At 40.0% G+C, this 12,168-nt stretch overlaps 1 protein-coding gene across 1 annotated transcript in view; it reads left to right on the top strand.

Annotated features, from left to right (window-relative positions):
* Positions 1 to 9,013: 9,013 nt before the first annotated feature.
* AGPAT4 (1-acylglycerol-3-phosphate O-acyltransferase 4) overlaps positions 9,014 to 12,168 on the top strand; it is a 60,960-nt gene continuing 57,805 nt past the window's right edge. Inside the window, 1 exon segment of the mRNA XM_005416263.3 lies at positions 9,014 to 9,121. The gene's annotated coding sequence lies outside the window, so the exon portion shown is untranslated.

The following is a 12,168-nucleotide window of genomic DNA, read 5'->3' as shown; positions in this document are numbered from 1 at the left end:
CCTGAGGCGGGGAGAGGGGCAGTGTGCCTCCCCGGTGATGTGCTCACGTGTTGTAGGAGCTCTGCCTTTCACCTATCGGCGTCTGTTCATAAAGATGTTTAAGCCGAATTAAATAATGGCCGCGAACTGAGTTAAGCTGTGTCGGCTGATACCGTGTGGTGAACATTATTTAAATAACAAGTAATGCTTTTGAGCATTTATTTCAACAAGTGAGCACTGACTCGAATGACTAAAAAGACAACCCACGAAAGAGTCTGTTTCAACAATGTCACACCAAGACTTCTGGTCCTTATCTTTGTTGCACATCTCTAAAAGTCGTGTTTAAGTCCCTGTGCAGACATCTAAGAATGATGTACCTTATGCAGGTGCTTGTGTGGGAGAGAGCAACCTTGCTGCTACATGAAAACTGAAAATGCTTAACAGTAAGGTAGAAGGATGCCAGAAACTTTCAAACAAAAAACCCAAGCATATATTTAAAAACAATGATGCCTCTGGCCCAGGAAGCTGTTGTACCAGGCAATTGTAGCCTCAGCTTGTACTGATAATGACTTCACACTAGAGTGAGTAGCAAAAGAATTAAAAACTGCTGGAGTAGAGAAACTGTTGTGAAACAACTTAAGCTGAAATTTGCGGCCTTTTTTTTCCTCTAACTTCTCATGTGAAGGATAAGATTGGTGTAGACGTACAGAGGTCTGTTTATATATGCCAGGAATACTTCTGTGTAAAGACTGACTGCGTGGATCAGTAGAATAGTTGATGTGCTCTAAATGTTTGCTGTCATTTTCTTTCTCTAGCTGCTTGTATCTGATACAATGCTGTGGTTTTCCAAACACTATGGATTGAAACACATATTCACTTTAGAAATTTGTGTAAATATTCACTTTATTCACTTTAGAAATTTGTGTAAATATTATGTGTAGCTTTCCTCTTCCCTATTAATTTTGCATTAACAATGCCTGAATAAGCTGTATTGAAAAATGAAACTTTAACTGTTTTATGGATGACAGGGCCAGGTTTCATGTGGAAGAATATATTGGGAAGTCTGCAGAGAAGAGAGAACATATTGCAAGCTGCTTATGGATAAAGGTTGCTCTTAAGTAAAGTTTAGTTGTCTTGTTGGCAAGCACTTAGACAGATTTTAGTAAGTGCCTCACAAAAAGATGGAAGTAACGTACTTTAGGAGTGGAGAAACTGTACAGAGAGGTTAGCACTTGCTCAGAGTCACAGAACAGAGAATGCTGTGCCCAGAGTACAGTAATTAACTGTGTTTCTTGAAACTCAGGAGGTGTCATTTTGGTGGGAGGTTGTTTTTACAGTAAGTCTTGCTCTGTCCAGCACAAATGCAGAGGTGCTGAAGCAGTGTTCATCTCTGTTGAGTGAGGTGTGCTCTCCTGGAGTCATGCTTGTACATCACTCACAGTTTAATGGACTTACTGTACCATAACAGACAGGAGTTTTGTAGGAGAAAGGGTCTCTTGCAGATGATGCATGAGAATCCTGCAGCTGTACTCTGCCCTGCTGAAAGGGGTGGATTGTTTTTTCTGTTGTGTACCCTTGATTTTATTGCTGGAAGGTGAAGACTGGGAACAATACCCCTTCAAATCACTTTTTGCAGGAAGACGCTGTCACGGCTGTGCTGAGAGTAGCAAGGTACTATTCTTGTGTTGCAAATGAGCACTTGTGGCCCTTAGACCCTATATTAGTAATTTAGTCTTAGATTTTTAGAATTCTAATTGCCATTGCATGATGTGGAGCACCACTTCCCTAACTAATGTCATCACTACTACTGCTGTCAGTGTGTCCTGATAAGGGAGCAGGAGGGCAACAGTGCATAGTAAGGCACTGTGCATGTACTTTACTCAGGAAAAGCTTTTGCAGCTGTGGGCCTTGCTTATTAGGGAGAACATTATACCAGTCTAGGCAACTGTCTCATCAGGTGTGTTTGATTCAGCTGTACTGAATGCAGTGGGCATTTTGTAAGGGAAGTAGAAATGTGACAGAACAGTACCCTGTGTGCTTTGTTGCCTTTCAGCACTGGTATGTGGCAGCTGAGAGTGTGTTTTTTTCCCTGAAGTGCTTTATCTGTGGGATGGCCTTGCCCAGTGATTCATTTTGAGATGTTTGGGAAAGTTTGCTCACCTGTCTGTTGTTTGGTGGTCTTGGGCTAATTAACATCTGACTGTGGTGAGTACCCTGATCAGCTCTGACTAATGCTTGTGTGCTGCTCAGAAATGCTGACTCACTTCATTTTCGTGCTTTTCCCCTGTCTTCCTCCAGTGCCTCGAACTAGAAAGGAGATAGGGTCCAAGGTAAGGTCAGAGAAGGATGAAATGAAAATGAATGAGAGTAACTGTGCTGTGGCAAGGATGAAAATGCTGCAAAGAGCCCTCTTTGATAATGTGAGAAAAGTATGATAGCTGCAGTGGATTTGCTGAAAAGGTACATAAGCTATGTGTTAGAAACTGAGCAGAGCAGTGTAGCAACTGTAGTGAGCTCACCAGGAGATGCTGGGTTATGGTCCTGCTAATGGTCTGTTCTTCAACTTGAACTTAAAGTCTTTTTACTTCTTAGGCCACTGTTTTGACTTTCTGCACTTCTGTCTGTCGTGTTATGTTCTGCCACAAAGAGCTTGACACTGAAATAATTTTCTGCTTCTTGCAAAAGGGCTGACCCAGCTTGCGGTTTCTACTGTAGCATAAATAACAGGAACAGGGAAAGGTAATTAACCAGTTCTAGGCTGGAAAGGAGTCAGAGGTCACTGAGAGAGGGTTTACTTCCCAAAAGGTTGGGAGTTGCAGGCAAAGACAAGCACACTGATTTCAGTTGCATGCAGGACTGTTAACATTTGAAAAACCTCTGATGTGCACTAGATTTCCTTTTAATTGGACCAACAAACTTAAATTTCAGTCATGGTTTCTCAGCAGGAGCCAGGTGGATGTAAAGGTTTGTCCATGCTGGTTCAGTTGGCAGATAATGCAGGTTTTTTCACCTGTTGGAAAAAGGATAAGACTCAACACCTGCTGTTAAAGACGGGGAAAGAAATATATTTGTGGGGAGTCTATATGTGGAAATGGCACACGATTTCAAGTGACAGCTACTTTGAAAGTTAAACTGTCCTGCTTCTCTCACTGTCTCCACCTTATCTGCGTCTTCACACATTGTAGTTTGCTGCTTCTTACCATGTTTTTGAGCATTTTGGAAAATAGTATTACTGCAGATACTGCTTTGCACTTCCAGAAGGTCTTGAAGCATACTGCCTGCAAGCAGAGTACAATTGCTCTTGAATCATTTATGAGGTTCCCCCCTTCAAGTCACAGGTGATTTGTCAGGAGTTAATTCTGTGATTCTGTCTCACTGTGTGTTTTTTACATGCCTGCACCTTTGAGTGTGTGCATAAATACTGTATTTCACCCAAGGAGACAGAAAAAAAGCTTCATTTTGTATTTAAGCCTTGTAAAAGTATCTCAAAAATACTTAAAGTAAGCAGGAGAAATGCTCAAAGCCAGGCTTTTAAAAGGACCTGGGTACATGCAGTTGTTCAGTGATGTTGTAGAAAATCCAGGTAGGTGTTGGTGTATCTAATGCTTAGTTGAGTGCAAAATTTATTAAAATGTTCCTGGATTTCTAGCTGCATGTTCAGGAGCTGTTAACATCTGCACACTTGCCATCCAGTAAAGTAAGTGCAGTCAGATCAAACATTGTCTCTGAATGATGTTGCTGGATGCGTAAGGTGCTTTTGACTAGCCCTGGCTGTAGGTGCTGAGAATCCAGGATCATTAATTAGTTACATCACATTTAGCTGTTTTGGAGTCATAATGTTTGCTAAACAACAAAGACAATTTCAACTTGTTGAGAGATTTCTTCTGGCTTCAACAGATTTTGAATCGGATCCAAAATGAAACCTCCCTTAATTACTGGTGCCTGTGATAAAGGCTTTTATTCTCTGAAGTTCTCAAATCAGGCTGTTGTAGGACTGATGGTCAGGCAAAATGAGGAGGTTGAAAATATTCCTAGTTCATGCTGTTGCAAAATAGTTCTGAGCACTCATGAGGCAGAGGTGAGTGAATACTGATGTAGAATACGACTGCTGATATGTGTTAAAGATGTCACCATGTTTATTTGGGTTTTTACCTGGCATCTGGATGTCTGGTTGTTTCCTGTGTAGGCGCATCTGAACCTTTCACTGAAGCTGGCATCTTACTTTCTGGAACCATGCCACCCACATCTCAACTATAAGATGTTTTAAGTATTGCGTGTTAGCTCTTTGGGGCAGGAGTTGTTTTTTTTGAATAATAAATCTGGAAGCTTCATTCTTCAGTAAACTATGTTTTACAAAAAGAATCATTAAACAGTATTTAACGGATAAGTACTAATATCCTGTGTATCTCTGTCTTGGTGTGGCTACATCTTTTGTTTGCATTGGCATTTCCAGTTTTGGGATCTGATTTTCATAAAGGAGAGATTCGGCTACTTTATTCTCTTCAGCATCATATGATAGAATACAGACAAGTTAAATCAATACTTAAAGGTTAAAAAAAGGCCTTGTGAGTCTTCTTCTGTGTAATGTTTCCTTAGTATTCAAAGAGCATACTAATGTTGCTTCATATTAATTAAAAATATGCAAATGGCTTAGCTGAAGGAGACTATCTTCTGTCGCAGAAGATACAAAAACCTAACACCTCACTTGGAGCTGTAATCAGGTAATGACACTTCTTGTTTCCAGCACAGTTAACAATGTCTTGTGATTTGTACTGGAAGCTTTTGGATTCCCTCCTGGAGAAGGTCAGTGCTGTTGGCTCATACTGTGTGACTTGGAAGCACAAAGAATGTGGTCTGTGCGATGTACCTGTTGCATCTGTGGCAGCATGGGCAGCAGACCTGGCAGGCAGGAGAACATGGCTGTCTCCAGCAGTGGCCATACAGCTGCTCAGAGAGAGGCACCACATTTGAAGTTGTCGTACTGGGGTTTTGGGTACAGTAAAAAAATTCTTACTGGCCCGCAGCTCAGTGGTGGAAGTTGTACTTGAAACCAGCAGTGCTGTCACCATGATGTATTTCTCAGCTCAGTGACTTATGCCCAATCTCTGCCACAATTTTTAAGATTTTTGCTGCCACAAATTCTGTGTTATACTGTAGTTGCACTTTCTATTTTTTTTAAATAAACAAAACAACAAAGCCACACAAGTTAGGAATTAGACTCCTAGAAAAAGGCTTAAAGACATTACCCAAAATGACTAAAATGTAAATCACAACATCAGAAAATATAAAGAGGTCTTTATATGAAAGTGAGAAAAGGAAGTTACCCTTTTCCCAGTGCTGATGATTTTTATCTTCCAATTGATGTCTTTGTAGCATCTATCAATGCCTTTAATTCCTTCTAAGGGAAGAATAATAGGAAAGATGTATATTTGTGTGTGCACGCACGTAGTACTGCCCACTTAGTGCTAAAGTTGTAACGTGTAGTTTATGGTACAGAACCATCCAAATTGCTGAATGCTTGACTTGCATTTCTTGAGGAATGGAGAAAGGAAGGGAAAGCAGAGTGCATTAGATCAGTGCATACATCCTGGGTTGTGCAGGAGCATTTATACCTATGGCATCATCTGCTTCTGCTGAAGGTCCTTGTGGGATGTGTCCATTCCATCTCTGCTCTCTGTGTGTGGCCTTTAAAGAGATGTTGCAAGGCAAATGTGAGGGTGGGCAAGAGGGCAAATAAAGGAGTATGAAAAGTACCATTTTGTGTTGAAAGCTGGAGTCTGGGGAAGTGGCAGGTTGTGGTTCTGCTGTCGGCTGTTCTGTGGATTTACTGTGTAACTTTAACAAGCTCTCTACCATGGGAGGTAAGAGAGGAGCAGCAACAGGGATCTTCCCAGGTTTATTTCACTAGTGTCTTCTCAATGGCTGTAATTTTTTCTATCAAATGGGATGGATAAGTACAGGCAAAAAAATTGACAAAATCCATAACTGCTTTCTAATCCTATATACATGAAGGATTTGATCTTGCATAGAGAAATGGACTTGCTCATGTTATTAAGTCTGCTGAGAGGATATGAAACTCTTCTGCCTAGATACAACTGCTTATGTGTTAGAGGTGTGTTTGTCTGTTGCAGGACTGGAGTTGAGAGGTGATACTTTTATAATCTAACTTTGCAACTCATTGTGGGTAAGAATAGGAGGATTAAACATATGAAGCTTTAAAGTAAATGTGATCCATGTTTCTGTGTTGCCTCACACGTAAATGTGGTTTGGATGCAGGGGAAGTATTTTGTCTGTTGAGACTGTATAAGCAGTTCCTGTACCTTGTGCTGACTCTGTGTTTCTGTGAATGTAATTTTTAGTTCTTAAAACAAGGTGAGGGCAATCAGTGGCATAAGCTATGAGCCTTCATAGGAGTGGCCTTCTTTCTAAAGCTTATCTCTTATCAAGAGAATGTTTGGACTCCCAGCACAATTTATAAAAGCAGCCCTGTTTTTGTACCAGCTCCTGAATAATCCTTTCTCAGCCTTCTTCCATACCTCCTTTTATTTGGGCTCTTTTAAAAGAAATTTTTTTATAATAACCACTGAAGAACTCAGTAGCTCTCTTGTGTTGGATCTGTTCCTGAAATGCCCAATGTAGAGGTGATCAGTGTGCCCTTGATGCTGGGTAAGTATTACAATGCAGGTGGCAACATCCTGCTGTACTCCCCCTGCTACTTCAGTAGTTTTTAATGTATTAATTTCCTGTGTAAGGATTGATGGTGTGGATCTCACTATTGAGAGAGATTTTTCTTAGGCTGTGCATTGGGGATCAGTGCCCTAGCAAGACTGACTCTTATCTCTGTACTTCAAATGAACAGTTGCTGTTCTGTGCAAAATTTAAAAATTTCATGTATCATAAATGCAAAAGCATCTCTACTTACGGACATACATAGGTGTGTTTATATTTGCTAAGGCTTTGTTTGTTGCAAACATTCAAAATCAGTAATTTAACAAACGACCTGCTCTTTTGCAGAATGCCATAAGTCACTGTGGTGACTTTGTGCAAGCATGTTTGTGGGGGGGTTGGTTATTTTAGAGAGTGCCAGATGACAGTAACATGTGGGTCTGGTTACCTTTGATTAAGCACTTAATGTTGTCCATGAAAACAAATATTAAATTGTCTGTGAGCATGTGATGTAGTTGCATGTCATATACCCTTTGTGGTTATTCACCTCAGTCATTTTTGAGGAACTATCCAGGTTGATTAGTTAGTGTGACAGCATAGCCCACATCCTGCTTAGATTCTTAGTATACTTTCTTGTCTTTTTTTACTGTTTAGTCCTGCTGTCTTGCTTAGTCCCTAAATTTTACTTTTGTGTGGTGCTGCCCTTATTGTCAGTGCAAGTGACTTTTTAGATTAATGGACCCAATTAAAGTAATGAAGTAAAAAAGGAAACTCGGTGGTAAAAAAGAGGGACTCGGTGGTCCCCAGGACTGAACTCTTGGACTGAACTCTGATAAACTCCTCTACATCTTGAGTATCTTACTGCAACTCTTTATTTTTTCCCAAGTAAATTGCAGATAATTGTGCTTTATATATATTTATATGTGTATATATATGAATGTATTAAAGTACAGAAATCTGTGTGGGAAACAGTTGAACAGCAACACTTGGTATTTTGGAAAGAAGCAACTTGCCTTCCAGTGCTATTTTTGTGAACTTCATGTTCTGCACCCAAGATAACTGATATACTTCACCCTCACATATTTTTTGAGACTCTCTTTAGAAACTTGGAACAGAAGTGCTTAACTTCAAGGGGTTTATTCTTTCCAAATAAATATCTCCTCTCAGCATCAAGTGCTGCAGTCTCTAAATGTTGCATCTCCAAGGAGTTTTGTATTGATATGTGTTTAAGTTCATCTCCCTCCTCCCTGAATATTTCATGCTTCTGGAAAAAGGAGCAAGACTGAACTGTTTCTCACCATAACTTGGGCAGTTGCTCCCCATCTTTCCCACTTCTTCCCAGACTATGCATGCCTTTCTCGAGTTGCTGTCACCCTCCTCACCTTGCTGTATAAACATTGAGTCTAACAGGAAATCTGCTATGCCTTTTGCAAGTAAGGTATGTGTACACAGAGGACTTGTGTCCTGGTAGGCATGCAGAGTTTGTGTAGATGTTTTCCCTACATTAGATCACAGCAGGAAGAAAATTTAAAAGGGAGAAGGGAAAAGCATTATGCTGCAATAACCATTTGAAAACTCCCAGATTAATACTTCTATTTCTTCAGTTGACACTCTGTTATGCAAATTATCTCTCTGCTCACTAGAAGATAAACAGTAAGTCAGTTTTATAGCAAGTATATAAATTTGAAATTCTAAATTTTGCTGGTAGATGGGTATGCATTCTTCAGCTTTTGAAACAGCCAGACTGACTGATCTCTCCATTGTAACAATGTGCAGCTCAGTAATGCAGGACTCCTTATAAAAATCTAAAAGCATTCCTAAGTTCTCTTAACTTTGGGAAAAGTCTTAAGATATACTCAAATTATTCCCTAGTTTGGAAATTTTTGGAGAAACTGTGGTGGGTTGACCTTGACTGACTTAGTTTGCATTAAACTGTTCCCTCACTCCCCTTCCTCAGTAGCACAAGGGAAGAAAACAGGACAAAAAAGTTTTTTTCTTGAGCTAAGGACAGGGGGGTCATTCACCAGTTACCATCATGGTCAAAACAGACTTTACTTGGGGAAGTTTAATATTATTTATCATCAGCTGATAGCAAAGAAGAGCAGTGAAAAAATGCTCTAGTAGGTGCCTTTGGGGGAGGTGGAAAATTATTCAAACACTAATGAAGCACATGAGGCAAATAGATAATTCTTCCTGCAGATTTGGGGTTTTTTTGGTGTGGCGTGTAGAGATACAGTCTCCTTGCAGATGAATACACACATGGATGCAGCCTCACTGTTGCTAGCTTGGTGCTCACTGTCAGACAAAAAGCACAGGGGCTTCCTGAGACTTGCTTTGCTTCTGTGCTCTTTTCACAGAATCAGTGAGGTTGGAAAAGACCTCAGAGATCGAGTCCAGTCTGGGACAGAGCACCACCATGTCAAACAGACCGTGGCACTGAGTGACAGGTCCGGTCTTTCCTTTAAACACCTCCAAGGTGAGTGACTCCACCACCTCTCTGGGCAGCCCATTCTAATGTCTATTCACCCCGTCTGTTAAGAAATTCCTCTTGATGTCCAACCTGAACCTCCCCTCGTACAGCTGAAAACTGGTTCCTCCTGTCCTGGCTCTGGTTGCCTAGGGGAAGAGGCTGGCCCCACCTGGCTGCACCGTCCTTTAGGGAATTGCAGAGAGCAATGAGGTCATTCCTGAGTCTCCTTTTCTCCGGGCTAAAAGCCTCCAGCTCCCACTGCTGTTCCTCACAGAACATGGACTCCTAACCCTTCACCAGCTCTGTTGCCCTTCTCTGGATGTGCTCCAGCACCTGTGTCCTTGTAGTGAAGGGCTCAGAAGTGGGTACAGTACTCAATTGTGGCCTTACCAGTGCCAAATACAGGCATTTTGGTGGCAACTGATATTGACTTAAAAGGCACTACTGAAACTGCTTAATCTGACCTGAGCATATTGTCATAATAGTCTTTGTAACTCATCCATCCAAGAATCTAGTTTAGATGACAAAATGCAAGAATAGGCATCATCATCCTGGTTGGTTGTTTTTAACTTGCAACAAAGCATTTGAACACTGAATCAAAGACTACATAAAAGTGAAAACTTTCATGTAAGCTTGAAATATGTACTGAAAAAAAAGAGGTATAGTGCTGACTTGCCTCTAAGTGGGTGATAACAAGCTCAATCTAAATGCTGTCAGATACATACCATGTTGCTTTCTATGGCGTAGAGTTTGTCACTAGGCATATCACTTCTATGACCTCCTGGTCAGTTAGTCTAAGCAGAAGGAATGGCTGAGAGTAGTTGAAGTAGAAAACACAGTGGATCTTGATGAAGAATGGAAGTTGGAGGGAAAAGAGTTAGAATGAATAGTCATGTAATTTGCTTTTGAACCTGAACGTGTGACCTCTTAGTCACATGAATAGATGCTTGCTGACTTGGTCCCTAAACAGACATCTGAGGTTTGAGTCTTCTGTTCTGTATCCAAAGGAAAACTGTTACAAAGAATGTCTCGGTCTGGGTTAGATGCTCTAGCTAGCCATTTTCTCCTAATTAATTTTAAGGGGTGTTTGATAGAAGAGAGCTTCTTGGCAGCATTCTGATCTTAATAGCTTCTGAGAAAATGCATTGATTGGCCCTTTTGTTTTTAAAAGATTGCTGTAATTTTCAGTCATTATCTATAAGGAAATCACTAATTTATTAAACCAGCATCATGGATTAAGAATTAAAGACCTGACTCTTTTATCACTTAAACTGGTGTTTGGTTGATGTTACCCAGGAGGACTATTAGACAAAGTGTAAGGTGTTCCTGTGGACTCTTAAACACATGTTTCTAGACTTCATTCATAAGATCAGAACTAATTCTTTTTGTTACTTGTACCAAGAATAAATTGCATTCTTGGAGTTTGGGTAATGAACACAGTAAAAAAAAAATCTTATGAGTTTATGTCAGAGAAACAGAAACCTAGCTACTATTCCATATACAATGTTTAGGTTGCATATTTTATAGGTAGTCAAAAGGGAAAATTTCTCTGTCTGGTTTCCACTTTTCAGAAAGAAAGAATTTAAGTAGTGTCTCTCATTTCTTGTTCCTTTTGCAAGCAGGTTAGATGCCTTTGAATGGTACTGCTTAAGTAGATTTAGTTTGCCTTAAAACAACTCTCTGAAGCTTTACCGAATTGAAGTTTGATGGCTAAAGTAGGGAAGTGAGGAATGAATTACTTTCAGACATTCCATTGTGGCTTAATAAAATTGTAAGGCATTAATTATGTTTTATCAGGGTTATCTCATATTTGTTTATTTTATTTCTGTGAAGTTTTATTTTAAAGACAGAGCAGGAAGTAAATGATTCACATAAAGGTAATATTTTAATAAAGTTTGGCATCTGTTATAACAAAAAGGTAACAAAAAATTACTGGATTAATTGGTGGACAAAAAGACTAATTTTTTTTGCTACTAAGTCTGTCCAATGCTTTCCACAGTAGAGTTATGTTGATTATATCAAATAGTGAGTTTTCAGGTCTTCACTAAGTAACCAGTGCTCTGGTCTTTATTTGTGGCTACTGTTTTTATGTTTTATCCCCTGGCTTACTGATCTCTGGGAATTACTTAGTGTGATTCTGTGGAATAGAATTAAACAGGCAGACTAGCACAAAAAAACTTTCTGATCATTTTTAGCCTAGGACAGTAGGATAAATCCAGTCCATCGGGGTTTTGGACACTGTAGAGTCTTTGAAACCATCCACTTGCGGTTAGCTGGTTGCTTCTGTTCTCACTGTTTTAAAGAAAGTTGCTGCCTTTTTCTTTTTAATTGTTTGACTTTGTCATCTGAGTGTTCATTGGACGGATTGTTGAAGAAACACAGCAGTGGTTCCTACTAGGCAACATTTCTCATTCTGCTTAGCCTTCAAAAACAAAGCCTTTAGTCAAAGCCCAAGGTAGTAAATTGTCTGCCACCCTAAGAATCATATCTTTAATAGGAAGGTTTGTTAAAGCTGGAAAAGCTTTTTGCAAGCATCATGACAGTGGTTACTACAATGAATAGAGGCTTGTTCTGCCATTCTGAGCTACAGCTGGTGTCAGCTGTGGTACTGAATAGTACAGCACGATAAAGGGAACAGAAGGGCACATTTTGTCTGCTAATAATAGGCTTGGGACTGCCATAAACTCTGTATATAAATTATGCAACAATACAGATTCTCTTTCTTAAATTTTTCCTCATCTTCCTTGTGGTTGAAAATCTGGCTAAATAACTTCCGAAGGCTCTGCAGCAATTCTTGTGTGTGTTCTTTGCTGTGGCGAGCAGAGTCAGCAAAGGGCAGTAACAGAAATGTTTCAGGTCACTGATTTAGACTCAGTGCCTCACATAATGGGGTCTCATATAAACTAAAAGGATAGGCGTAAAGATTTTTTCATCAGTTAATTCCCTAGGCTGCTGACAGCTGCTGTTTTGTTATTGCATGTGACTGGCACATTCAGAAATACTGTCTCAGGGCTTCCTCCCTGGGAAAACTCTTCCATGCTTCAGAGGGGGAA

This window comes from Geospiza fortis, unplaced genomic scaffold (assembly GCF_000277835.1).
Source record: "Geospiza fortis unplaced genomic scaffold, GeoFor_1.0 scaffold41, whole genome shotgun sequence".
In the NCBI taxonomy this organism is placed as follows: domain Eukaryota; kingdom Metazoa; phylum Chordata; class Aves; order Passeriformes; family Thraupidae; genus Geospiza; species Geospiza fortis.
The sequence above is the reverse complement of the archived record's forward strand: the minus strand, read 5'-3'. Positions and strand labels throughout refer to the sequence as shown.